Below are 27,839 nucleotides of genomic sequence, written 5' to 3'. Positions count from 1 at the left end.
GCCGGCCGCCTGCCTCTCCCACGCCGACCGCGTCCCTCCCCCGCGTCGGCCACCTTCCTCCCCTGCTCCGGTCGCCTTCCTCCCCCGCTCCGGTAGCCTTCCTCCTCGCGCCCAGCCGCCTTCCTCCTGATTCCCACCAGAGAACTCCCCCGTGCCGACTCCATACACCCTGTCACCCTCCTCTCAGGTCCCTCCATGGGACGTTGTTGGAGCTCTCCCTCTCTGTATGGCTGGACCTATGCATCTTCCCACTCCGGCGATGCGATATGGGGCAGATGCGTGCAAGAAATGAGCTGCTGGATGACATGGGCAAGCGCTGACGGCCGGCTTGGCGATCTGCTCTATGTATTGCAGTTGACCTGTTCTCTCAAGCAGGATTGAACTTTGCCATGGTTGCAATTCTCTTTGTCGGCTCCTTGTCCATGGGGAAGCACCTCGGGCAGGGGTCGTTAGTGTGGCGTACTCGGCCGTGTTGTTGGTATGGTCGTCGCAGAGTACTGCAGTGGCACATAGTGGCTCTTCGAACCGCAAGACTTGCATCCATCAGCTGGCACCGAATTCTGCTACTGCTCCAACCACTCATGCCAAGAATAGAGAACACAACTCGCAAGGTTCAGAGCAATCTGTCATAGTTGATTCAGTGACTAGGTCTAGTGGAATCCCCAAGGTGCGTGCAGATTTATGAAATTGCTATGTATGGGGCGAGTTTTGTTTGTTGTGAGTAATGTACTAATGGTTATCTGCTGCTCCTTTTTGTCAAGAACTTGTAACGAGCTTCAGTTCTGATTTCACTCTCTCACAGTACCATTGATCTTCATAGCACACCACCTGTTTGTGTAAATACCTATGAGAGGATAGCACACATGAATACCATACAGTGAGATGAAAAGGTGTGTTCAAAAAATGTCAAACAACCTGATCCTTTCAAACATTTTGGATAAGTGCAAAAATGAACGTTTGCAAGTTCAATACAGATAGTTCAATAAGGTATTCAGAGAGCTTTTTATAGATAAAGGTTTCCTTGCAATTATCATTTTTCGTGTGTGATCATTTCTCCACTTAGAGCAATTTTCATGTGTGATCTGTACTTTAGGTGCTAATCTAAGAATTTGTGTCCTCGGGGAGTTCATGTATTACTACCATAGGAGTGTGATGTTCCTTTGCTAGCAGATGGGTGCAAGAAAGAACCAATTTATTTTGCATTCAGTCACCATTGGAGTTGGTCTTGTGCACCACCAAATTAACTTTCTGAAGCTACCTCTATGGTTAAGAAAAGCACGCGAGCATCCTTCTACATAGTAAGTTCATAGTCAAGAAGACAGGGAGTTCAGAAAAGAACGTGAACACTGAAAGACCACAAAAAACCAAAAACCTGCATTAGGGGAGTTCTTCAAGAAGCTCGTGGCTAGCCGGCCATGTTGTGTATTCTTATCAGTTCATTGTCAAGAAGACAAGTAATTAGTTTATATATCTAGCCTGACGTGTTGTGTATTCTGGTCAGTTCGTGTGTGTGTATGTGTTTCCCTTGTGGCGTATGAGAGGAAGCCGCTGATCTGGTCCAGGCATGTTCCTATTCTCTCTTTTCGGTAGCACGAACATTTAAAAGTTTGAATGCTAGACCCCAGTAAGTTCTGCTTGCTAAAACCTCCTCTCTCATATTTGTTCCTGTTTTGTAGGTTGCAGCAAAAAACAAGATGCACAAGTTCATATTTTGTATGCTTTTCGGTTCATCTACTTCCCTGTGATGAGTCTGATTTCCTTTGTGTTTCATCTTCTTCATATAGCACAAACAAGTGCTTGTGGTTATGCGTAGTCCATGGGTTCTAGTATTTGATTACAGTCAGGCCACGAGTTACTATTGTGGTACTCCGTTGCAAGAAAAATGGGTTGTCGGTTCAGTTATAGGCACCCAACTCTGAAGATTTTGAATTTTTAGCATGGTAATTTAAGTTTGTTTTTTATCATATAATGTAAAATTGTAAACATGTTTCCAACGGTCTTTGCTCCCAGTTCTGAACTTCTTATTCAGTCTGCTAGTACAGTCGTCGCGGTCGCCACCCCGACGCCTAGCCCGCCAACCCGCGTCGCGTTGCTCCGGGACACCCGAGCACTGCCGCGCCACATCTCCGGTGCCTGACGGTGAGGGCCAGCGTCTTTGCCCGACAAAGCAGGCTACCATCCCTCCACTGACAACGTGCATGTCCAGCCGTTGGTGCATCTCTCTCTGCCCGTGGATGCTCGTGTGTTATAGTTGGTTTCTCCCCTTCCTGTACATGCTGCTACTCACCTTTTTATCTCTCTGATGCGTTGTGCTGCACTACTGCAGCTTGATCCAGGAGGTGCTAGATCATGCTGACTGGAACTAGGATGCAAAAGGGTTGACGGATCCATGCCGCACAAGGACTGGTGCTCTGCTTTCTTCTTACTTTGTGTTCTAATTTGCTTTCTTCTTATTTTCAGTTTGCGAGATACAAAAAGAAGTTAAAAAAATGTTGTGCCTGGAGTTCATATTATTTGCTACCCCATGATGTACGTCTATAGTTTCTCCCTCCAAATGTGTTGGTCCATGTGGTTGTATTTTCTGTTTTTTTGTTTTGGATCTACGAAAAAGGTTATTGAAGCTCAAATGTGATACGTACATAAGTTCAGATCTCCAATGCTACAAAGTTCACGTATACCTCTCTGTTTTAATCATGGCATACAAATTTTGCACTACGAGAAATTTCAGAGGCAAGAACGTAGAAAATAAAGAACACAAAAATATCAACAAAAAAATCACTAGGAGAAAAGTTTAAGTCGGGATATGCAAGAAAAGCTCTTATTTTATTTCAGTTCAATTTCAAATTCTAGTTAAGTTTCATTTCTTATTTTAATTTAGTCTAGTTTCTTGTTTTAGTTTAGCTCAATATCTAATTTTTGTTCAGTTCAATTCTTATTTTAGAAAAAAAAATTGAATTGTTTCTTTACCTACATTCTTCTATTCAACATCAGGGAGAAGGTGCCTCATGGTAAAAGCGTGCCAAGATTTTCTAAGTACCCCAGACCCATCCTGTCCTCTATACAGATTTTAGAGTTTAACACATCAATGGAAGTTTGTTCTCAAAACTGAAATTGTTTTGCATGTACTGATAGGTAAGTTGTTAATTGTTGGAGTGTTTCGTTCTTGCAGAATAAAAATAAGATGTATGCATTGCTTCTTGGCCCAGCTTGAGATGAACTCTCAGTGTCTTTAGAAGCATTCATGGTTAAAAAGCAACGACAACCTCCTCCGTTCGAGTTGAGCACTGGTCATCGTCCAAGTTGAGCACTAGGTGTCGTCCAAGTTAAAAAAGAGTTGTATGCACGTACAGAAGTTTGCTTTAGTGAGAAATATGCATACTGTCTTCTATAACTCATTTCACTTCACAGTTTCTTCACTTGTTTGTTGTTTCCTAATTATCCTAATTCCTAAATGTTCTACTCAACTTCAGCGCCATGCTCGGTCCAACTCCGTGGCTTCAGGGTGGCCGAGTTCATCGCGACCATCAGTTCGGAGACCTGCGTCACACTGCCCGTGTCGCTACCATGGCCACCTGCATCACTGCGTGCTCCGTCAACAGCCTCTTGCACAAGGAAAAGCAACAGGAGTAGAGACGTCTGAGATGCTCTGTTCTAGCGAGGTGGCTGATTATGTTTGTCAGTTTGTAATACTTTGGCCGTAGTGTAGTTATGTATCTTTTTCTGGCCGGAGCACGACCAGAGCTTATGTCAGTACGAACTTTGATTGTGATGGTACTACAAACTCTATAAAAACATCAACAATCCATTTTTAGTGTTACTTACCTTTTGTACAATTCACATGGATTGTGCCCCTATTACCAACTGTGGTACAAAAATGCACTGTGCTCACCATTTTATTTTAGTTCATCAGTTTGTAATACTTTAAAAGAGAGGAGGTAAAAGTGAACCATTCAGTTTTGTATTATAAAAAGTGTTAATGTGAGAAACTTCAAAAACATCTTGTTTAATAAGTTCTGCTTGTTCTGTGTATAGTATTTATTGAGCTAAAAATGGTATGGTTCATACATTCTCGTCGATCTCGTTGTAATCGTCCTTGTTTTTGTGAGTTTCCTGATGCAAGTTTTGTGGTCAGTCCAGATGGAAGAAGGTGATCCGTTCAAAGTGTAATTCTATGACGTTGACATCCAAGTTCTATAACTGATCCGTACAAACAAAAACGGTGGTCCGTTCTACAAAGGAAAAATGGTTTAATTAAAAATATTGATCAGTACAAGTTAAAAATGGTGGTCCGTTCGGAATAAAAGAAATGAAGAAATTCAAATTGTAAAAGTTCAAGCAAAAAGGAACCCCATGCAATTCAAATGGTAAAAGCACAAGTCGTAAAATAAGAGAAGTCCAGAACATCGTTGTAAAAAAATGTTTAGTTCAAAAAAACATTTTCTTTTTGAAAAAAATACAATTCAGTTCGATGATATAAACCATGCAAGTGCAGGGCCGACGATACAATAACATTGAGTTCAACAATATAAACCATGCAAGTTCAGGGCTAGGATACAGTAAACCGTTGAAAATTTACGAGAAAAATATTACCCAAAAAACAGTGCAAAATCTAGTTAGTGAAAACATGCTTAGTACAAATCCATGCAAGCATCAGTACAAGTACCTTTTTTCGGAACCATTTAAAATTACTCTACGAAAAATAACTCAGTACAAACATACACATATATCAGTACGACTACTTTGTTTTTCAGACGAGAAAACAGCAGGATCCGTCATGCCGTATTCAAAATTACTCTTAAACGGTTGCGAAGTAGAGAAAACATTCAACATGACTAAGTTTTGCATTTTCGATGGCTATCCAACGGTATATTATTTGCCATATCTCGACAAACTTTTTAAAAAAATCGCGTTTAAAATCAAATTTGACCGTATTCGAATTCGTTTTTAAACCACAAGGAATTAGAAAAACATTTCTATACGAAAAAGTTGCACATTTTCCATAGCTTTCCAACGCCGTATCATTTGCGTCAATTCGACAAACCCTTTGCAAAAAAATCGCGAAAATACGTTTCGCCCAGAATTTCACCGTTTTTCAAATTACTTCTAAATCATATATAATTGAAAAAAACAATACATATATGGAAGATGCGGATTTTCACTAGCTTCCCAACACCATCTTATTTGCTCAATTCCGACAAACCATTTAAAAATTGAGTCCAAAATACGATTCACGTTTTCGGTTTTGAAAAAAAGGTTTTTTCAAAACTGCTCTTGAACCATAATGATTTTGCAAAAACGTTCAATATACTTGAAATATGATTTTCAAGAGCTTTCCAACGATATATTACACGCCCCGTTCCGACCAAAAAATTAAAAGAAGTTTTTGAACTAAAGAAGACGATCTTTTAAACACAAGTAAAAGCATCAGTTCAATCGCTTCGAAAACATCAGTACAACCACCTGAAACCGTCAGTTCAAAAAGGGTAACAGAATAATATTCTGTTACGCGTAACAGAATAGCCCAGATGTGTGTGTGTGTGTGTATATATATATATATATATATATATTAGAATAGCTATTCGGATCACGACACTGGTGTCGGTGTCAAAACCGGCGGATCTCGGGTACGGGGTCCCGATCTGTGCGTCAAGGCTGATGGTAACAGGAAGCAAGGGACACAGATGTTTACCCAGGTTCGGACCCTCTCGATGAAGGTAAAACCCTACTTCCTGCTTGATTAATATTGATGATATGGGTAGTACAAGAGTAGATCTACCCTGAGATCGTAGAGGCCAACCCTAAGAGCTAGCCTATGATGGTATGAATGTAATTGTGATCGGCTTCTAAGGACCAACCTCTCCGGTTTATATAGACACCGGAGAGGGCTAGAGTTTACATGGAGTCGGTTACAAGGAAGGAAATATAATATCCGGATCGCCAAGCTTGCCTCCCACGCAAAGGAGAGTCCCATCGGACACGGGCCGAAGTCTTGAGTCTTGTATCGTCACACTTCAATAGTCCGAATGTTGTACACAGTCCGGCCGTCCGGATACCCCCTAATCTAGGACTCCCTCAGTAGCCCCTAAACCAGGCTTCGATGACGATGAGTTCGGCGTGCGGTATTGTCTTCAGTATTGCAAGGCGGGTTCCTCCTACGAATACTCCAAAGTGGTTATCGAACACGTAGGCCGTGTCCGGATCTGCAAGATGATCTTCACACGGCATAGATCTGATTTGCTGGCAATCTTCGTGCGTCGTGCCCTTGCATCGTGGCTTGGTCCAATCGCGAACCGTCGTTCCCTATCCCACAACGACTCGTGTTACGAGGCGATTTTTTATTGGCACGTCCCGTCAAGGCAGAGATCGTGTCCCTTTTATTACGGGATTTTCCATCAATATGAGTGTGCGTGACCCCACGACGACTGTTGGTATAACCCCGTGTGTGTGTTTTAGATAAGCCTCAAACGGTCACACCGGGGACTCTTGATATTCACCTTCTTTATAAAGGGGTCGAGACCTACGCCTCTTTTTTCACCTTCATCGCGCCTTCTCGCACCTTGAGTTCTAACACCCAAAGCCCAAGCCCCGCTTCGCCGGAATCCTCCAATATGTCCGGATCCGACCATCAAGGCCGGTGGGTGGCCTCCTCGATCGAAGAGAAGGACATTGCAAAACTTAGGGAGGTTGGATACCTGACCGTAGATATCCAGCACAGGCTCCCTGCTCCAGGGCACGTCATCCCTACGCCGGAGCCCAATGAGCGTGTTGTTTTCGTCCCACACTTCCTCCGCGGTTTGGGTTTCACCCTCGATCCCTTCGTGAGGGGGCTCATGTTCCATTACGGGTTGGATTTTCATGATCTGGCTCCAGACACCATCCTCCATATCTCATCGTTCATTATCGTGTGCGAGGCTTTTCTCCACATCACCCCGCACTTTGGCTTATGGCTCAAGACCTTCAATGTGAAGCCGAAGATGATCGGGGGGCGACATTTGGAGTGCGGAGGTGTTGTAATAAGAAGAAACGCCGATGCCCCATGGCCGGAGGATTCTTTCCCAAAAGTATCTGATGTATGGCAGCCGAGGTGGTTTTATGCTACGGCCCCAAGGGGCACGAAGTGGGTAGCTGCCCCTGAGTTCTGCTCGGGCCCTCCGTCGCAGTTGGCGTCCTGGACAGACGTAGGGCGTAATTGGGGGCCCGCAGGCGATGTGCCAATACTACAGAACCGCATCCGGGAGCTTCTCGATAGGGATATCAACCTTGTCAGCACAATCAGGGCCGGCCCTGTGGGGGGCAGGGGGGCGGCCGCCCCGGGCCCCCAAAATCTAGGGGGGCCGCCTAAGGCCCATAGTACTGCAGTCTGACGAACGGGAGTATAGGAGAGTAGCAAGCCAATCGCCTGATCCCAGCGGCCAGCGATCGAGTCATTTGTTCTCAGGAAAGGTAGCGAGAGATCCTCGGGAAAAAAGGAAAGATAGCGAACAATCAGTGGCTGGACGGTTTCCTTCCTGTTACGTTCGACTATTCCATCACGAAGAATCCGGCAATGATTCCCACGTCCCAGCCCTAGCTGCTAGCCACCGACGCCGTACACGCACGCACGCACAGATGCACTCGCACATCGCCGTCCGCCGGTAATCTCCTTCCTAATCTGGTTATGTTCGCCACCGATTTCAATTCTGAGGCCCCCATCTTCACGCTCCTTTGGCCTTTGCAGCTTTGCTCAATTGCTCTCCTCTCCTCTCCGTCATCTGTAGACTTTAGAAACGTACAGACTACAGAAGTTTGACCATCAGGTTTGAGGTATATTATTCATACAACAGGAGGAAATATCCATCGGGCAGCGACAAAAGGAAAAAAGAAGAAGTTAGTGAATAGACTGATACACTCACAGCGTGGAGGTATTCACAAATTTCTCAAGCCAAGTAATATTGGTGCTTCCACTACTTCGCCAAACCCAACTGATGCGTTGGCGATTGTTGCCATAGTGAAAGAGCAACAAACTAATGAAAATTTGGACTCTGATCAGCAAGAAGAAAATATCAACTCCAACATCGACAATAACAATGTAAGTGGCTCCGAGAATGTAGGTAACTCGTCGGATGCCACTGAGTTAAGGTCAGCTTTGTCTGATTTGACTCACTTGGTCGCTTTGAGTTTCTAGTTGGTATGATTATCTGACATGATATTCTATTTGCTGTAAATAAAGTTAGCAAGATGTTGCAATCGTCAACCATGTGCATTGACTCCGCTTTGAAGAAAACAAAAGGTATAACACAATATTTTGAGAAGTACAGAGATGAGGGGTTTTCTTCAAGTTTGAGCATCGCTAAAGGTATTGCAACTGAAATGGGAATAGAGCCATTGTTGATTGTTATCCTAATATCTCCATTGCCTATCGCAACTTTTTTACTATGGCTGTGACGGTCGCATCGGCCGAAAGAAACTTTTTGAAGTTGAAATAATTGAAGAATTATTTGAGGTCAACATTGACTCAAGATAGATTAAATGGTTTGGCTACATTATGCATCGAGAAGAAATTATTTATTGGATGAGATTGACATCGACCCCGTCATAAGTGACTTTGCATCGAGGAATGTTAGAAGAATTTTTTAGGTAATATGTATAAATTTGATACGCATACTGATTTTGGATCCATTCATTTGTTACTGATAATAATTTATATATACATTTTTTACACAAAAGTATATTACAAGGACTTGTATATTAAGGGCCCCCAATTTTTAGTTCGCCCCAGGCCCCCAAAATCTGAGGACCGGCCCTGAGCATAATGCAAGTGATGTTAATCCGGCGGATGTTGCCGTGCCAACGCTGGCCTCTTCGGATGTGGGAGTTCAATCCGGAGGGTCCGCGAACTATGAAGCACTTCTTCGGCTTGAAGCCCGAAGAGATGTGCAAGTTGTTCTTCGGACAGAAAGTAGTATGTCCGGACACCACCGAGTATGCGGGCCTAAGCTGCAATCGCCTAGATACCGAAGTAAGTAGCCTTGATACCGGACACACTGTTTTGTATTTATCGTGACTGTTCATTCTAACAATCAACCGTGTCCAGGAATGGTTCAGCAAGGCTGAGAGAATTAGGTGTCCGGCACCGCTTCCCGAAGGCTCGCCCGTCCCCGCTATGGCCAAGATGCTCGACCGGGTACTCAGCAGAATGCCCTCAGGGACGGACAAGGGGAGGGATGAAGAATCCGAGCCCCACACGCTATGCATCCGGACCGGGGGAATTGTTACCTCCCTTAGGGAGGATAGTCGGGAAGGAGAGGCTAAGGCCTCCTCCCCGCGCGGGAAGAAGAGGGCTGCCTCCGAAGACTTGGAGGCGGATGCCAAAATTAGGGAAGAAGACATCCCCAGGGGACCTTGCCCCGACGGGCTTCCTCACCGCACCATGCCCTCCAACGGGCCAGACCTCCAACGAGCTATAAGTCAATTTACGATCCGAAGATACTGTGTTTCTCCTGGATCAATAACCAAGGTTCAACTTTTTCCAGTCTGGCCAACAGCTCCTCTCAACAGGGTTTGTCTTCGGGGGACCTTCCTCCGGAGATGATGGAGAGCGAAACCCCACCCCCTTCTCCGACTCATGAAGCGGGCGACATCGATGTGTCGTCACGAAGGGGTCCGGATCTGCCAAAGCCAGCAGTCAATTCGTCAGCCGCCTTACACCCGGAGCACTTGGCTTCCATGGGGGCGATGAGAAAAGTCCGGCGCAGTTCGATGTCCGGCCGGACGTACTGATGGGCTTGCTGGAGCGAGCTGCGCTCTCGGAGGAGCACCGCTCTTTAATGAGTGTGATGCTTAAGAAGATTTCATCCGCTACAAGCGGTTTGAATGAAGCATTCACAAGCCTGCTCAGAGGCTTTGAGGTATGTAATGGAGAATCCACTATTTCTTTAGCTGTGAGGCACTCGGTAAGTGTGCTCCATATGGATAATAGCCCCTGAGACTCTGGTTGTCTGCCCTAGGCAGCAAACGGAGGATCATAAACCAATGATTTGTGTTGTAAATATGTGCAGTTACCTGTGGGTCCGGCCGCCGGCCCGTCCGTTGAAGTTGCCGAACTAACGAGGCAAATCGGGTCAATTGATGCCGATACCACTCTGATGAATGAGCGGCTAGATAAATCACAAGGTATGTGTCTTGTCCTTCCATTGCATAGAAAATATTAAGGTGGCACATATTAATGTAATATGTTCGGACTACAGATGGTGCTGCTGCCATGGAGGCCCTGAGGGAGGAGCTTGCTCTAGCCAAGGAGCAAGCCCGAGTGAGCAATGCGGTTGCCGTAAAGGCGGCCGAGGAATTGAGAGCTGAACAGGCTGCTCATCGCCGAAGCGAGGAAAAGATAGCCAAAATGGCTATTGAGTTAAAAAATGCCACTGACCGGTATGAGCTCCTAAAAAAGGAGCATGAAGATAAATCGGCTGACCTGAGCAAGGCACTGAATGCCACCAAGGAAATACGGACCGAGCTCAGGGGTGCGCGGGAGGAGCTTCAACAAGCCAGAAAAATCGCGGCTGGAGGCTCCTATTTGCTGCGGACGAAGTTCTTCGATCCGAAGTACGCTCCCCTTGATGGACGCTGGAGCTCGTCGGACGCATACGCGGACCTGGCGAAGAGTACGGCTGATGCTGTGGAGTTCTTCAAAGATCAGGGGGGAAAAGGAGGTGGAGAAGCTTTTTTGGTCGTAGTTCCATGCTCCCACTCGCCCGCTGCCGTTAAGTGATAAGATGGCTGCTGTGGGGGAGCTTCACAGGCTGTCCGGGCTTGCGATGCGGTCTGTAATAGATCATCTTTGGCCGAAGGGGCCTAAGCCGGACAGCTACTTTGGTTTAGTGCAACAGTTCCTTGGGGTCATGCCTCGGATCGATGCCATGAGGCGGTTGGCATGCATAGAGGGTGCTCGGATGGCCCTTGCCCGCGTTAAAGCGTATCGGACGGATATGGATGCCACTATGATAGTGTCTCAGGATCCGGTGGGGGGCCAATATCCGGCCGGGCACTACTTGGCGCAGGTCACAGAGGGTGCCCGCCTGATAGAGGCGCAGTGCCCGAAGAATCTCTTATTCGAGTGATGATTCAAATCATTGTAAAAAAAATTATTTTGATTAGAAGATTATATTTATAATGTTTGTCTGAAAATATGATTGTGTCCCCTATGCGGCCGTTTATATATATATCTATATATGTGTGGGTAATCCGAAAGATAGCAGTCGTTGGCTTCAGCCCCCACGCATACAATGCGGGGGTGTTCGCGAAAACATGTGCTTGATCACTCTTTATCCAACGTCTTGGTCCGGCAAGGAGGTGATCGCACGTCGAACTAGGCAACCGGACTATATAGCTGTAACACTTTCGCTTAGCCGCGGGATTCTAACGTTGGGGCTACTATGTAGCCCCTGGTACCTTCGCGTGCATCCGAATAAGGGCGCGTATGTACCTGGCCGGGAAATGGCCCTTCGTTAATGCGGAGGAATCCTAGAGATTCCGGTGAGTCGTCGAGTGGTTGACCAGTCTCTCGATGTATCATGACAGTCAGTTTTCGGCTTTCTCTACTGAGGTGCTCATCCAGAATAACCAGGGCACAATCGCAGTAGTTCTCCTTTGTCCACCTTAGCCGATTATAACGGAACGTAAGGCGGCGAACCCAGGAGCCGGGCAAACCCAACATTTGACCAAAGACATGATTCGGAGCTGATGTGTATAAGGCCAAACTCGTGACGCCGAACACTCCCGAAGGTATTCGGACTTTATAAAAGATGATGAGCTCAAGAATGCCATTCATTATAAACCCTGTATTTCCAGGTGCGTGCATTAATCTGTCGTGGCGAAATGCCAAAAACGGCAGTATCCTCTGTGGGTACGGAACCCATGGGATGGTTAAACAAATAAGAGGCAATAGAAAAGGTTTACACAGGGGCTTAATCTAAAAAGAAACCTGTTGAACGGGGCCCTGCTGCACGTCTGCGCCTTTGTCTCCTCTGCGCGCGAAGAGCGCTCTGTTATTCCGCTAACGGTGATGATGCCGCGTGGACCGGGCATCTTAAGTGTAAGGTAACCATAGTGCGGCAATGCGTTGAAGCGGGTGAAGGCCGTTCTTCCGAGCAGTGCTTGATAGCTGCTTTGGAAGGGTGTGACGATGAAGTCTAGTTCTTCGCTTCTGGAGTTGCCTAGAGAGTTGAATGTTACCTCCAGTGTGACGGAGCCCCTGCTGTAGGCTTCAACGCTTGGTATCACCCCTTCAAAGGCGGTGTTAATCTTGCTGATTCTGGATGAGTCTATCCCCATTCTGCGGACAGTGTCCTCATATATTAAATTGAGATGGTATCCGCCGTCCATGAGGACATGAGTGAGATGGTATCCGCCGATTATTGGGTCAAGCACCAAGGCGTTTGATCCTTCGCGCCGAATACTAGTTCAGTTGTCCAGGCGATCGAAAGTGATCGAACAAGACATCCCGTGGTTGGGTGTGGGTACGATGGGCTCTATATCGCGCGCACCTTTATGGGCGTTGTCGGTGTCAAAACCGGTGGATCTCGGGTACGGGGTCCCGGATGGTAACAGGAGACAAGGGACACGATGTTTTTACCCAGGTTCGGGCCCTCTCGATGGAGGTAAAACCCTACTCCTGCTTGATTGATATTGATGATATGGGTAGTAGAAGAGTGGATCTACCACGAGATCAAGGAGGCTAAACCCTAGAAGCTAGCCTATGGTATGATTGTTGTAATGGTTGTTCGTCCTACGGACTAAAACCCTCCGGTTTATATAGACACCGGAGAGGGCTAGGGTTACACAGAGTCGGTTACAATGGTAGGAGATCTACATATCCGTATTGCCAAGCTTGCCTTCCATGCCAAGGAAAGTCCCATTCGGACACGGGACGAAGTCTTCAATCTTGTATCTTCATAGTCTTGGAGTCCGGCCGATGATGATAGTCCGGCTATCCGGACATCCCCTAGTCCAGGACTCCCTCAGTAGCCCCTGAACCAGGCTTCAATGACGATGAGTCCGGCGCGCATATTGTTCGGCATTGCAAGGCGGGTTCCTCCTCCGAATAATCATAGAAGATTGTGAACACTAGGATAGTGTCCGGCTCTGCAAAATAAATTCCACATACCACCGTAGAGAGAATAATATGTACACAAGTTCAATCTGCTGACGTATTTTGTGGCGTGACGTCACACCACTACCAAGCCTTTACTTGAAACGTTTTTATTATACCACCTCAGCGTGTGTAGCGAAGCGGTTTCCTTGGCACGTCTTGTCGAAGCAGAGATCGTGTTCCCCTTATTCCGGGATTCCCATCAATACGGACGTGGGTAACCCAACCACGCCATTGATTGCGGCTCTTGGGAGATAGGCGAGTTTTACCAGGCCGGTGGGGACGCATAGTCTTCGTCCGCCCATATATAAGGGGATAAGGATCCACCATTTTTACCTACGCCTTCTTCCTCCTTTGCCTATCCATCTCCGCGCACTCGAGCTCCAGCACCCAAGTCTGCACACCTCGCCTCAACCTTCTCCAGCCATGTCCGGAGCGGGAGGCAAGTGGATGGCCTCCTCCGTTACGGAGGGGCACATCGAGAAACTGCGCGGCGCCGGATACCTGTCCAGCGACATCGCGCACCGGCTGCCCGATGAGGGGCAGCTCATCCCCACCCCCAGGCCCCATGAGAGGGTCGTATTTCTTCCCCACTTCCTCCGTGGACTGGGCTTCCCACTACATCCCTTCGTCCGGGGGCTCATGTACTACTACGGCCTAGAATTCCACGATCTGGCGCCAAACTTCATCCTCAACATCTCGGCGTTTATCGTCGTTCCTCTGCATCCAGCCTCACTTCGGCTTGTGGCTAAAGACCTTCAATGTCAAGCCGAAGGTGGTGAAGGGCGTTCAAGCGGAGTGTGGAGGTGCCATGGTGGGCAAAATGCCCAACGTCACTTGGCTCGAGGGCGCCTTTGTGGAATCCGTCAAGGGGTGGCAATCGGGGTGGTTCTACATCACTGAGCCGCGTGACCCTAAGTGGGCAGCGGCCCCCGTGTTCAGATCTCGTACCCCCATGCAGCTCACCTCCTGGAAAGAGAAGGGCTTGCTATGGGGCAGTTCGGAGGAGCTGACCGAACTCCAGTCCTGTCTCCAGACCCTGGTGAACAAGAAGCTTAAGCTTGTCAACCTGATCCAGGTCATGCTCGTCCGCCGGATTCTCCCCTGCCAGCAACAGGCTTTCAATTTGTGGGAGTTTGATCCGGCACAGCACCGGACCCTTAGCGGGCTCTTCGACACAATGTACGAAGCTGCCTGGAGGGTGCTGTTCAAGGGCGGAGAAGCCCCCGCATCCGCAACTGAAGATCGCGGATTCATCACGCTGCGCCCGGCCGGTGCGGTAAGCTATGTTATCCTTTATGGGACATTCATTTCTTTCATAGTTTGACTCTATGTGGGATTTAAAATTCCCCATGCCTTTAACAGGACTGGCAGAGGACGTCCGGACAGGTTAACTGTCCGGCTCCCCTCCTCGAAGACCCAGCGGATACCCGTTTGACGGGGCTGCTAGTCCTGGCACTTTATGTGGTACCAGAGAAGAAGGCCAAGAAGAAGGCCACGGGAACCCGAAGAAGTTCCCGGCGCCAGGTGGTATCGGACTTGTCGTCCGATGGCTCCGAGGCGGACTCCTCCCGCGAAGACGAGGAGGAGAAAGAGGCCTCTCCCCAAGAGGGGGGAGAGAAGAGAAGGAAAGCTTCCCCAATGGGGGAGGCCGAAGGGTCCAAGAAGGGAAGGACCCTTCCTCCGGACTGCTCTGCCAACGCCGGCGATGGCGACGGGGAGTGGCCCTCAAGGGCCAAGCCCCCGGCAAGATCGTAAGTATCCGGATTCCTGAATGATTTATAATTTCTCTTTGTGCCATGTAGTGTCCTTCTAATGCCGCATACTGTAGTCCGGCCGAGGATGATCTTCCCACTTTCATTGAGCGGGTCCTTGGCTCCGTCGGATGTGGATTCCCTTCCGACCGCCTCAACTCCCCGTGACGCTGACAACGCCGAGGTGGGATCCCAGGAGGGGACCCATCAGGAGGAGGAGGCTCCGGAGGTGCCGCAAGGCAGCCTCCCGGACTTTGCGCCGGACTCCGCACCGGAACCTGTAGTGGTTCTGGAGTCCGGCAGGCGGCCCCTTCGTAAGAAGGGCAAGACTGTGACACCGGCGGCCTCCGTCCAACCGGAGGCGCCGGATAGCTTGTTGGAGGCGCTCAACGGCGCTTCCATTGAGGAAGAACACCGCACTATCATGAGTGCGGTGATTCAGAAGGTTCAACTCGCCAAGAGCGGGCTGACCGAAGCCTGCAGCAACCTTCTAACGGGCTTTGAGGTAAGAAATTTAAAATATGTAATGTAATACCGCATAGACAATAGCCCCTGATGCTCGGTTCGGCGTTCGGAAAGAAAAGCCGGACTGAGCATCTAAAAAGATATACGCAGGAGGTCTAAAAATTATGTCAAATATGGGATTGCAGGCTGCACTGCTGACCTCTGCCGCACTGACTGCGGAGGTCGATGCTTTGAAGCAGAACCTCGAGCGGTCCGAGAGTGAGCTCGGCCGTGCCAAGAAGCAGCTCGAGGACAGGGAAGGTGAGTAACACCATATTGAATTTGTACCTTACAGAAAAGGATTTTGGTTGCAAGAAAAATAACAAGGATAACGTGGGTACTCCAGGGGCCACGAACGAGGTGGCGACCCTGGAGGAGGCGGTGTCTGTGGCCGAGCGCAATGCAGCCGCGGAGCGAGCCGAGCGGGAGAAGCAGGAGGCGAGGGTGGCGGAGGTGAAGCAAGAGCTCCAGGCTCTCATGAAAAAACATGAGGGTTTGGAGCGCGACTCGAGGACTCGAGAGTCCGAGCTTGCATCGGCTCTTGAGGGCGCAAAATCCGCTAAGGCCGAAGCCCACAAGGCCCTCCAGGAGGTCGAGGATTTGAAGAAAATAGCAGCGGGTAAGGCTTTTTTCATGCAAAGCAAGCATGTGAAAGTGAATTACCTGTTACTTACCCGAATTCGGAGCTCTCCAGGAGCGTTTGCAGATCTGCCTCGCAGCGTGTTCGATGCTGCCGCATTCTACCGGGCCGGGGAGGGGAGCTCGATGGAGAAAGTCTTCTGGTCTCAATATACTGAGGCCGGACATCCGGTGCCCCTTAGCGACCAGCTGAAGCAGCTGGTCGAGCTCCACAAGGTAGCCGAACAGGCCATGAAGGGCCTCATAGCTCGGCTGTGGCCCAAGGAGGCCATGCCTGGGAGCTACTTTGGCCTGGTGCGGCGGCTGGTGGATGCATGTCCCTGGGTGGAAGTCGTCAAGCGCTCTGCCTGCATTGAAGGTGCCCGTTGGGCCCTTGCCCGTGCAAAAGTGCACTGGGGCAGGCTGGATGTTGAGAAGCTTCTGACGGACGCGCCGCCGGCGGGCAAGGAGTATCGCACGCCCGAAATGTATTATAAGAGTGTCTTGAAGGGTGCCCGCAAGATTGCGGATGAGTGCTCCAAGGATGTAATATTTGATTAGACTCGCAATGTGTTATCCCGTGCGCTGAAAACTTTGTTCATATGCGCTAAGCAACGCTTATTGATTTAAAATATTACCTTCTGTGCGGCCGTTTATCAAATCTGAGAGATGGCAAGTCGTCGGCTTCAGCCCCCATGCCACGAGTGCTGGGGTGTTCGGGATAAACTTGAGCGCTCTTGTTCCCATTTTTGGGTCCATCTAGGGAGGCGCTCAACACGACGAACAAGGCAACCGGACTTATAATGCTTGAACACTCTCACTTAGCCATAGAATTCTATAATTTTAAATTTTGGCGAAGCCCCTAGTATTCAGAAGACCAAGTTTGGGGCGCTATCCATGCCTGTGCCGGACAAAGTCGGTTGCTCGCTCTAAGCGGCATAAGTCTTTAGGGACTCGAAAAGATCTCTCGAACAGCGACCAGCTCTCGCCTTATCATGACGGTTAGTTTTAGCTTTCTCCACTGAGGCGCTCGCCCAGCTCAACCGGGGCGCAATCGCAGTGGTTCTCCCAGTGCTACCTTAGCCGATAAAACGGAACGTAAGGTACCAAAACATGGGAGCCGGGCAAACCCAACTATTGACCCAAGACATGATTCGGAGCCGATGCATATAATGCTATAAGTTCAGGGTGCCGCACTTGGGAAAGTGTTCGGACTTATCACACCATAAAGCGGGGAACTTAAGCCCCTGGTGTATTCGGCCGTACCAAAGTGTACGGATGCAGGATGTCGTAAATGAACATATATATATATATATATATATATATATATATATATATATATATATATATATAAGAAAAAAGAAATGCGGCTATAAGCAAAAAGTGATGCATTGTTTATTCAGAAATACTGCCATGAATGCAGAGCGATACAAATAGTGCGGTAAGCAAGGGATTGGACTATTTAAACATGTCCCCCTCCAGGGGTAGGCTGCGGAATGGTGTATTAAACAGATTTAATGCTCGTAATGGAGACCACCTTAGTGTTCGTCGTAGCCTTTCTCCTTCCCTAGCTGTTGCGTCGTGAGTTCGGCAGGTCTACTACCGGACAAGGCCTCTGGTGAACGGAGTCCTATGGATAAGAAAAAAAAAGACCGACGTACTTGGGAGCCCCTGGTGTGGTTAAACCGTACTCTGGGCCTGTCGTGGTCGTGCCCCTCCCCCTATGCCCATGGTATCTCCAGAGTAATGATGTACGCGAAGGACTGGTTTTGCAGTTATGCAAGGGCTGGGGTTGGGGCCGCATTGATACGCGTGCTCGGAACGTGCCAGGTGGTCTTGTTATATGTTACTCCTGGCGCGTTTGGCCGTGTCCGGTCGCTTAACGGCCGGACTCGAAAATTGCCTTAAGAGGCTGCTCTGTACTTCTGCCGCGAGAGCCGCTGTATGTTCCTCCGTTCGGAGGGAGCGTTCCGTGTTTCCGTTGACCGTGATGACTCCTCGAGGGCCTGGCATTTTGAGCTTGAGGTATGCATAATGCGGCACCGCGTTGAGCATGATAGCCGCTGCGGAACGGGACTATATCGAAGATTAACTCCTCGCTTCGGAAGTTATCCGGGGATCCGAAGACCACTTCCAGTGTAACCGAGCCTGTACAATTGGCCTCTACACCTGGTATGACGCCTTTGAAGGTCGTCTTTGTAGGTTTAATCCTTGAGGGGTCTATGCCCATCTTGCGCATTGTATCCTGATAAAGCAGGTTCAGGCTGCTGCCGCCGTCCATCAGGACTCTGGTAAGGTGAAATCCATCGACGATTGGGTCTAGAACCAATGCGGCGAATCCGCCATGGCGGATACTGGTGGGGTGATCCCTTCGATCAAAAGTGATCGGGCAAGAGGACCATGGATTGAACTTCGGGGCGACTGGCTCCATCGCATATACATCCCTAAGTGCACGCTTCCGCTCCCTCTTGGGTATGTGGGTTGTGTATATCATGTTTACCGTCCGTACTTGTGGGGGGAAGCCCTTCTGTCCTCTACTGTTCGGCGGTCGGGTCTCTTCCTCGTCATCGCTATGCAGTCCCTTGTCGTTGTTTTCGGCAATTAACTTGCCTACCTGCTTGAATACCCAACAATCCCTGTTGGTGATTAGCTGGCTTTTCGGGGGTGCCATGTATCTGGCAAGAGCAGTCGAGTATTCGGTCCAAATTGGACGGACCCAGAGTAGTTTTTTTGAATGGCCTTTTCCACTGACCGGGTTTAGAGCCTCTGAATCCGGCGTTGACTGCCGTATCCTCAGTGTTATCGCCGTTAATGCGGCGTTTGTTTTTGTTTTGACGCGACCTGCCATTGTGGTCCTTGGTATCCGGACTGCCAGAATTTTTGCTGAGGTTGTTACTGCGGGCTAGCCAGCTGTCCTCCCCCGCACAGAAGTGGGTCATGAGTGATGTGAGGGCTGCCATGGATTTCGGATTTTCCTGTCCTAGGTGCCGGGCCAGCCACTCGTCGCGGATGTTATGTTTGAAGGCTGCGAGGGCCTCTACATCCGGACAGTCGACGATTTGATTTTTCTTTGTTAATAACCGTGTCCAGAACTGTCTGGCCGATTCGTCTGGCTGCTGAATTATGTGGCTTAGGTCATCGGCGTCTGGTGGTCGCACATATGTGCCCTGGAAGTTGTCAAGGAATGCGGCTTCCAGGTCCTCCCAACAACCAATTGACTCTGCTGGCAAGCTGTTAAGCCAATGCCGAGCTGGTCCTTTAAGCTTGAGTGGGAGATATTTGATGGCGTGAAGATCGTTGCCGCGGGCCATGTGGATATGAAGGAGATAGTCTTCGATCCGAACCGCGGGGTCTGTCGTGCCATCGTAGGATTCAATGTTCACGGGTTTAAACCCTTCAGGGATTTGATGATCCATTACTTCGTCTGTGAAGCATAGTGGGTGTGCGGCGCCTCTATATTGGGCAATATCACGACGTAGCTCTAGCGAGCTTTGTCTACTGTGTTCGGCCCGGCCGGAGTTGCTGTATCCGGCGCGACGGTAGTCGTCTCGCATCGTGGGGCGCCCACGTGATCCGTAGATCGATCTTGATTGTCTTGCCTTGTCCTCCAATATGTCTCGCAAGTCCGGCGCATTCCCCCGTGGCTTCGTACTTTTCGAGCGATGTCGGGGTACGGTCCTGATGGAGGGCCTAGAGGCCTCTCTGTCGCGACCACGAGGTGGTCGGTCTGCCGTATTGTGCGCTGGTGATGAAGGTTTATATGCCTCCTCCTCTAATCGGGGGAGCAACTTGTGTTTTGGGTAGCTTTTGGAGGGGCGTTCCAGTTCGTACTCTTCAGCCGCAAGGACTTCGGTCCATCTGTCGGCCAGCAGGTCTTGATCAGCTCTGAGCTGTTGCCGCTTTTTCTTTAGGCTGTTTGCCGTGGCCATAAGCCTGCATTTAAAACGCTCTTGTTCGACGGGATCCTCGGGCACGACAAATTCGTCATCGTTGAGGCTTGCCTCGTCTCCGGAGGGAGGCATGTAATTGTCATCCTCGACCTCTTCGTCTGCCGCTCTCTCGTGAGGGTTGGCTTCTCCGTCCTCCTGGGCTGAATCTTGCTGGAGGGGGTTATCTTCGGCACTCTCTGGGGTATTATTATCTCCGGTGCCGGAATCTCCATTCTTGCTGTGGCGGGATTTAGAGCGGCGCCGCTGACGTCGGCGCTTGGGCTGTTTCTTAGGGGAATCTGCCTCCGCTGCTTCTTCGCCATTCCCATCCTTTGGGATGTCCACCATGTATATGTCGTATGACGAGGTGGTTTTCCAGTGCCCCATAGGCGCTGGTTCTTGGTCGTCTCCGGCATCGTCGTCCATACCGTCGATGTCTTCGGAGTCGTAGTCTAGCATGTCGGTTAGATCGTCGACAGTGGCTACAAAGTGGGTGGTGGGTGGGTTTTGAATTTCTTCGTCATCCGCATCCCAACCGTCCTGATCACAATCCGGCCAGGGCTCTCCTGATAACGACAGATGCTTTAGCGAATTCAGGATGTCGCCAAAGGGTGAGTGCTGAAAGATGTCCGCGGCGGTGAACTCCATGATCGGCGCCCAATCGGATTCGATTGGTAGGGGCGCAGGAGGTTCGGAGTCCGGCGAGGAGTCCAGCACCTCAGAGTCACGAGCTTTATGAGGGACAAGGTTAGTATTCGGCTCCATCGCCGTAGAGATTGCAGCTCCCGAGGCGGTGTCCAGCCACCTGTCCTCGATCTGCGCGGTCGGCTCCGAACTAGGGGTCGGAGCGGACTCATGTGCGGCCTCCAGGGCACTGTCCGGCGGCAGAGCTAAATCATGCCCATCGTGGCAGTGCGGCGCGCTCGGCTGTGGCTCAAATCCATTGAAGATCAAGTCTCCGCGGATGTCAACCGTGAAGTTTAGGCTTCCAAATCTGACCTGATGGCCAGGGCGTAGCTTTCGATCTGCTCCAGATGGCCAAGCGAATTGGCCCGCAGTGCAAAGCCGCCGAATACGAAGATCTGTCCGGGGAGAAAAGTCTCACCCTGGACTGCGTGGTTGTTGATGATTGAAGGAGCCATCAAGCCGATCGGTGACGACACAGAGGAACTCTCAATGAAAGCACCAATGTCGGTGTCAAAATCGGCGGATCTCGGGTAGGGGGTCCCGAACTGTGCGTCTAGGCGGATGGTAACAGGAGACAAGGGACACGATGTTTTTACCCAGGTTCGGGCCCTCTCGATGGAGGTAAAACCCTACTCCTGCTTGATTGATATTGATGATATGGGTAGTACAAGAGTGGATCTACCACGAGATCAAGGAGGCTAAACCCTAGAAGCTAGCCTATGGTATGATTGTTGTAATGGTCGTCCTACGGACTAAAACCCTCCGGTTTATATAGACACCGGAGAGGGCTAGGGTTACACAGAGTCGGTTACAATGGTAGGAGATCTACATATCCGTATTGCCAAGCTTGCCTTCCACGCCAAGGAAAGTCCCATCCGGACACGGGACGAAGTCCTCAATCTTGTATCTTCATAGTCTTGGAGTCCGGCCGATGATGATAGTCCGGCTATCCGGACACCCCCTAGTCCAGGAATCCCTCAGGCGTGTTCGTGCCTTCCCAAGGATGTGCGAGTCATGTGGATCATGTTCACTGTTTTAACCTCTCGCGGGAATTTTTTCTATCCCCTAGTGTTCGGCTGGCGAGGTTCATCCTCGTCTTCACTTGGTGTTTCCCTTCCCTTGTGTTCGGCATTTAGTTTGTCGGCCTGCTTGAAGACCCAGCACTCTCTGTGCGTGTGATTCGCAGGTTTGTCGGGGGTGCCATGAATTTGGCATAGTCTGTCCAGAACTCTATTCAGACCGGACGGTCCATCTTTACTACCTTTAGGTTGCTTATTTTGCTAGTTAGGTCGAGAGCCCCTGAATCCGGCATTAACCGTTGTGTTGTCCGGGCTCTCTTCCTTGTTTTGGCGTTTGTTTTTATTACGCCGTGGCTTCCCGTTGCCGTCCCTTATTTCGGATGTGCTGGGTGATGGGGAACGTTGCAGAAAACAAAAATTTTCCTACTCGTTTCACCAAGATCATCTAGGAGTTCATCTAGCAACGAGTGATTAGATGCATCTACATACCTTTGTAGATCGCGAGCGGAAGTGTTCAAAAGAACGGTGATGATGTAGTCGTACTCGACGTGATCCAAATCACCGATGACCAGCGCCGAACGGACGGCACCTCCGCGTTCAACACACGTACGGAACAGCCACGTCTCCTCCTTCTTGATCCAGCAAGGGAGGGAGGAGAGGTTGAGGGAGATGGCACCAGCAGCAGCACGACGGCGTGGTGTTGATGGAGCTGCAGTACTCCGGCAGAGCTTCGCTAAGCACTATGGAGGTGGAGGAGGTGTTGGGGAGGGAGAAGGAGGCAACCAAAGGCCAGGGCGTTCAGGTATGAAGTCCCTCCTCTCCCCCACTATATATAGGGGTGCCAAGGGGGGGTGGTGCGCAGCCTAGGAGATCCAATCTCCTATGGCCGGCGGCCAAGGGGAGGTTTCCCTCCCCCCCAAGGCACCTAGGAGGTGCCTTACCCTCCTAGGACTCTTGTCCCCTTAAACCCTAGGCGCATGGGCCTATGTGGGGCTGGTGCCCTTGGCCCATTAGGCCAAGGCGCACCCCCTTACAGCCCATGTGGCCCCCCGGGGCAGGTGGACCCACCCGGTGGACCCCCGGGACCCTTCCGGTGGTCCCGGTACAATACCGATAACCCCGAGACTTGTCCCGATGCCCGAAACAGGACTTCCCATATATAAATCTTTACCTCCGGACCATTCCGGAACTCCTCGTGACGTCCGGGATCTCATCCGGGACTCCGAACAACATTCGGGTTACTGCATATACATATCCCTACAACCCTAGCGTAACCGAACCTTAAGTGTGTAGACCCTACGGGTTCGGGAGACAAGCAGACATGACCGAGACGACTCTCCGGTCAATAACGAACAGCGGGATCTGGATACCCATGTTAGCTCCCACATGCTCCACGATGATCTCATCGGATGAACCATGATGTCGAGGATTCAATCAACCCCGTACGCTATTCCCTTTGTCTATCGATATGTTACTTGCCCGAGATTCGATCGTCGGTATCCCAATACCTCGTTCAATCTCGTTACCGGCAAGTCACTTTACTCGTACCGTAATGCATGATCCCGTGACCAGACACTTGGTCACTCTGAGCTCATTATGATGATGCATTACCGAGTGGGCCCAGTGATACCTCTCCGTCATACGGAGTGACAAATCCCAGTCTTGATCCATGTCACCCAACAGACACTTTCGGAGATACCCGTAGTCTACCTTTATAGTCACCCAGTTACGTTGTGACGTTTGGCATACCCAAAGCACTCCTACGGTATCCGGGAGTTACACGATCTCATGGTCTAAGGAAAAGATACTTGACATTGGAAAACTCTAGCAAATGAACTATACGATCTTGTGCTATGTTTAGGATTGGGTCTTGTCCATCACATCATTCTCCCAATGATGTGATCTCGTTATCAATGACATCCAGTGTCCATAGTCAGGAAACCATGACTATCTGTTGATCAACGAGCTAGTCAACTAGAGGCTCACTAGGGACATGTTGGTGTCCGTTATTCACACATGTATTACGATTTCTGGATAACACAATTATAGCATGAATAAAGACAATTATCATGAACAAGGAAATATAATAATAATGCTTTTATTATTGCCTCTAGGGCATATTTCCAACAGTCTCCCACTTGCACTAGAGTCAATAATCTAGTTACATTGTGATGAATCGAACACCCATGGAATTCTGGTGTTGATCATGTTTTGCTCTAGGGAGAGGTTTAGTCAACGGATCTGCTATATTCAGGTCCGTATGTACTTTACAAATCTCTATGTCTCCATCTTGAACATTTTCACGAATGGAGTTGAAGCGACGCTTGATGTGCCTTGTCTTCTTGTGAAACCTGGGCTCCTTGGCAAGTGCAATAGCTCCAGTGTTGTCACAGAAGAGCTTGATCGGCCCCGACGCATTGGGTATGACTCCTAGGTCGGTGATGAAGTCCTTCACCCATATTGCTTCATGTGCTGCCTCCGAGGCTGCCATGTACTCCGCTTCACATGTAGATCCCGCCACGACGCTTTGCTTGCAACTGCACCAGCTTACTGCCCCACCATTCAAAATATACACGTACCCGGTTTGTGACTTAGAGTCATCCAGATCTGTGTCGAAGCTAGCGTCGACGTAACCCTTTACGATGAGCTCTTCGTCACCTCCATAAACGAGAAACATTTCCTTAGTCCTTTTCAGGTACTTCAGGATATTCTTGACCGCTGTCCAGTGTTCCTTGCCGGGATTACTTTGGTACCTTCCTACCAAACTGATGGCAAGGTTTACATCAGGTCTGGTACACAGCATGGCATACATAATAGAACCTATGGTTGAGGCATAGGGGATGACGCTCATCTCTTCTATATCTTCTGCCGTGGTCGGACATTGAGCTGAGCTCAATTTCATACCTTGCAACACAGGCAAGAACCCCTTCTTGGATTGATCCATATTGAACGTCTTCAATATCTTATCAAGGTATGTGCTTTGTGAAAGACCTATGAGGCGTCTCGATCTATCTCTATAGATTTTGATGCCTAATATATAAGCAGCTTCTCCAAGGTCCTTCATTGAAAAACTTTTATTCAAGTAGGCCTTGATGCTGTCCAAGAGTTCTATATCATTTCCCATCAAAAGTATGTCATCTACATATAATATGAGAAATGTCACAGAGCTCCCACTCACTTTCTTGTAAACGCAGGCTTCTCCATAAGGCTGTGTAAACCCAAACGCTTTGATCATCTCATCAAAGCGAATGTTCCAACTCCGAGATGCTTGCACCAGCCCATAAATCGAGCGTTGGAGCTTGCACACTTTGTCAGCATTCTTAGGATCGACAAAACCTTCCGGCTGCATCATATACAATTCTTCCTTAAGGAAACCATTAAGGAATGCCGTTTTGACGTCCATTTGCCATATTTCGTAATCATAGAATGCGGCAATTGCTAACATGATTCGGACGGACTTCAGCTTCGCTACCGGTGAGAAAGTCTCATCGTAGTCAACCCCTTGAACTTGTCGATAACCCTTAGCGACAAGCCGAGCTTTATAGATGGTCACATTACCATCCGCGTCTGTCTTCCTCTTAAAGATCCATTTATTTTCTATGGCTCGCCTCTCAACGGGCAAGTCAGTCAAAGTCCATACTTTGTTTTCATACATGGATCCCATCTCGGATTTCATGGCTTCTAGCCATTTGTCGGAATCCGGTCCCGCCATCGCTTCTTCATAGTTCGAAGGTTCACCGTTGTCTAACAGCATGATTTCCAAGACAGGGTTGCCGTACCACTCTGGTGCGGAACGTGTCCTTGTGGACCTTCGAATTTCAGTAGGAGCTTGATCAGAAGTATCTTGATCATTTTCATTAACTTCCTCTCTAGTCGGTGCAGGCACCTCAGGAACATTTTCTTGAGTTGCGCCGTTTTCCAGTTCAAGAGGTAATACTTCATCAAGCTCTACTTTCCTCCCACTTACTTCTTTCGAGAGAAACTCTTTCTCCAGAAAGGACCCATTCTTGGCAACAAAGATCTTGCCTTCGGATCTGAGGTAGAAGGTGTACCCAATAGTTTCTTTTGGGTATCCTATGAAGACGCATTTTTCCGACTTGGGTTCGAGCTTTTCAGGTTGAAGTTTCTTGACATAAGCATCGCATCCCCAAACTTTTAGAAACGACAGCTTAGGTTTCTTCCCAAACCATAATTCATACGGTGTCGTCTCAACGGATTTCGACGGAGCCCTATTTAAAGTGAATGCGGCAGTCTCTAAAGCATAGCCCCAAAAAGAAAGCGGTAAATCGGTAAGAGACATCATAGATCGCACCATATCTAACAGAGTGCGATTACGACGTTCGGACACACCATTACGCTGAGGTGTTCCAGGCAGCGTGAGTTGTGAAACTATTCCACATTTTCTTAAGTGTGCCCCAAACTCGTGACTCAAGTATTCTCCTCCACGATCTGATCGTAGAAACTTGATTTTCCTGTCACGTTGATTTTCAACCTCACTCTGAAATTCCTTGAACTTTTCAAAGGTTTCAGACTTGTGTTTCATTAAGTAGATATACCCATACCTACTTAAATCATCAGTGAGAGTGAGAACATAACGATAGCCACCGCGAGCCTCAACACTCATCGGACCGCACACATCAGTATGTACGATTTCCAATAAGTCGGTTGCTCGCTCCATTGTTCCTGAGAACGGAGTCTTGGTCATTTTACCCATAAGGCATGGTTCGCACGTGTCAAATGATTCATAATCAAGAGACTCTAAAAGTCCATCAGCATGGAGCTTCTTCATGCGTTTGACACCTATGTGACCAAGGCGGCAGTGCCACAAGTATGTGGGACTATCATTATCAACCTTACTTCTTTTGGTACTCACATTATGAACATGTGTAGCATCACGTTCGAGATTCATAAAGAATAAACCATTCACCATAGGAGCATGACCATAAAACATATCTCTCATAAAAATGGAACAACCATTATTCTCAGATTTAAAAGAGTAGCCATCTCGAATTAAACGAGATCCCGATACAATGTTCATGCTCAAAGCTGGCACTAAATAACAATTATTAAGGTTTAAAACTAATCCCGAAGGGAGATGCAGAGGTAGCGTGCCGACGGCGATCACATTGACCTTGGAACCATTCCCGACGCGCATCGTCACCTCGTCCTTTGCCAGTTTCCGCTTATTTCGCAGCCCCTGCTTTGAGTTACAAATGTGAGCAACTGCACCGGTATCAAATACCCAGGAGCTACTACGGGCACTAGTAAGGTACACATCAATTACATGTATATCACATATACCTTTTGTTTTGCCGGCCTTCTTATCCGCTAAGTACTTAGGGCAGTTCCGCTTCCAGTGACCGCTTCCCTTGCAATAAAAGCACTCAGTCTCGGGCTTGGGTCCATTCTTTGGCTTCTTCCCGGCAGCTTGCTTGCCGGGCGCGGCAACCTCCTTGCCGTCCTTCTTGAAGTTCTTTTTACCCTTGCCTTTCTTGAACTTAGTGGTTTTATTGACCATCAACACTTGATGTTCCTTCCTGACTTCTACCTTTGCTGATTTCAGCATAGCAAATACTTCAGGAATGGTCTTTTCCATCCCCTGCATATTGAAGTTCATCACAAAGCTCTTGTAGCTTGGTGGAAGCGACTGGAGGATTCTGTCAATGACCGCATCATCCGGGAGATTAACTCCCAGCTGAGTCAAGCGGTTATGCAACCTAGACATAGTGAGTATGTGCTCACTGACAGAACTGTTTTCCTCCATCTTACAGCTGAAGAATTTGTCGGAGACTTCATATCTCTCGACCCGGGCATGAGCTTGGAAAACCATTTTTAGCTCTTCGAACATCTTATATGCTCCATGTCTCTCAAAACGCTTTTGGAGCCCCGGCTCTAGGCTGTAAAGCATGCCGCACTGAACGAGGGAGTAGTCATCGGAACGTGCCTGCCAAGCGTTCATAACGTCTTGTTCTGCAGGGAGAACAGGTGCGTCACCAAGCGGTGCTTGTAGGACATAATCTTTCTTGGCAGCTATGAGGATGATCCTCAGGTTCCGGACCCAGTCCGTATAGTTGTTGCCATCGTCTTTCAGCTTAGTTTTCTCTAGGAACGCGTTGAAGTTGAGGACTACGTTGGCCATTTGATCTACAAGACATATTGCAAAGATTTTAGACTAAGTTCATGATAATTAAGTTCAACTAAT

General features: G+C 48.8%; 1 long non-coding RNA gene across 1 annotated transcript; it reads left to right on the top strand.

Moving 5' to 3' along the window:
- Positions 1–6: 6 nt before the first annotated feature.
- On the top strand, positions 7–3,817 carry LOC119363320. The gene is made up of 2 exons (XR_005173904.1): positions 7–2,529; positions 3,170–3,817. It is a non-coding gene; the product is annotated as an uncharacterized LOC119363320 (long non-coding RNA).
- The last annotated feature ends 24,022 nt before the right edge of the window (positions 3,818–27,839 follow it).

The sequence above is a fragment of the Triticum dicoccoides genome, chromosome 2B (assembly GCF_002162155.2).
Source record: "Triticum dicoccoides isolate Atlit2015 ecotype Zavitan chromosome 2B, WEW_v2.0, whole genome shotgun sequence".
NCBI classification, from domain to species: Eukaryota; Viridiplantae; Streptophyta; class Magnoliopsida; order Poales; family Poaceae; genus Triticum; species Triticum dicoccoides.
Note: the sequence above shows the minus strand (reverse complement) of the source record. Positions and strands in the feature narration are given on the sequence as shown.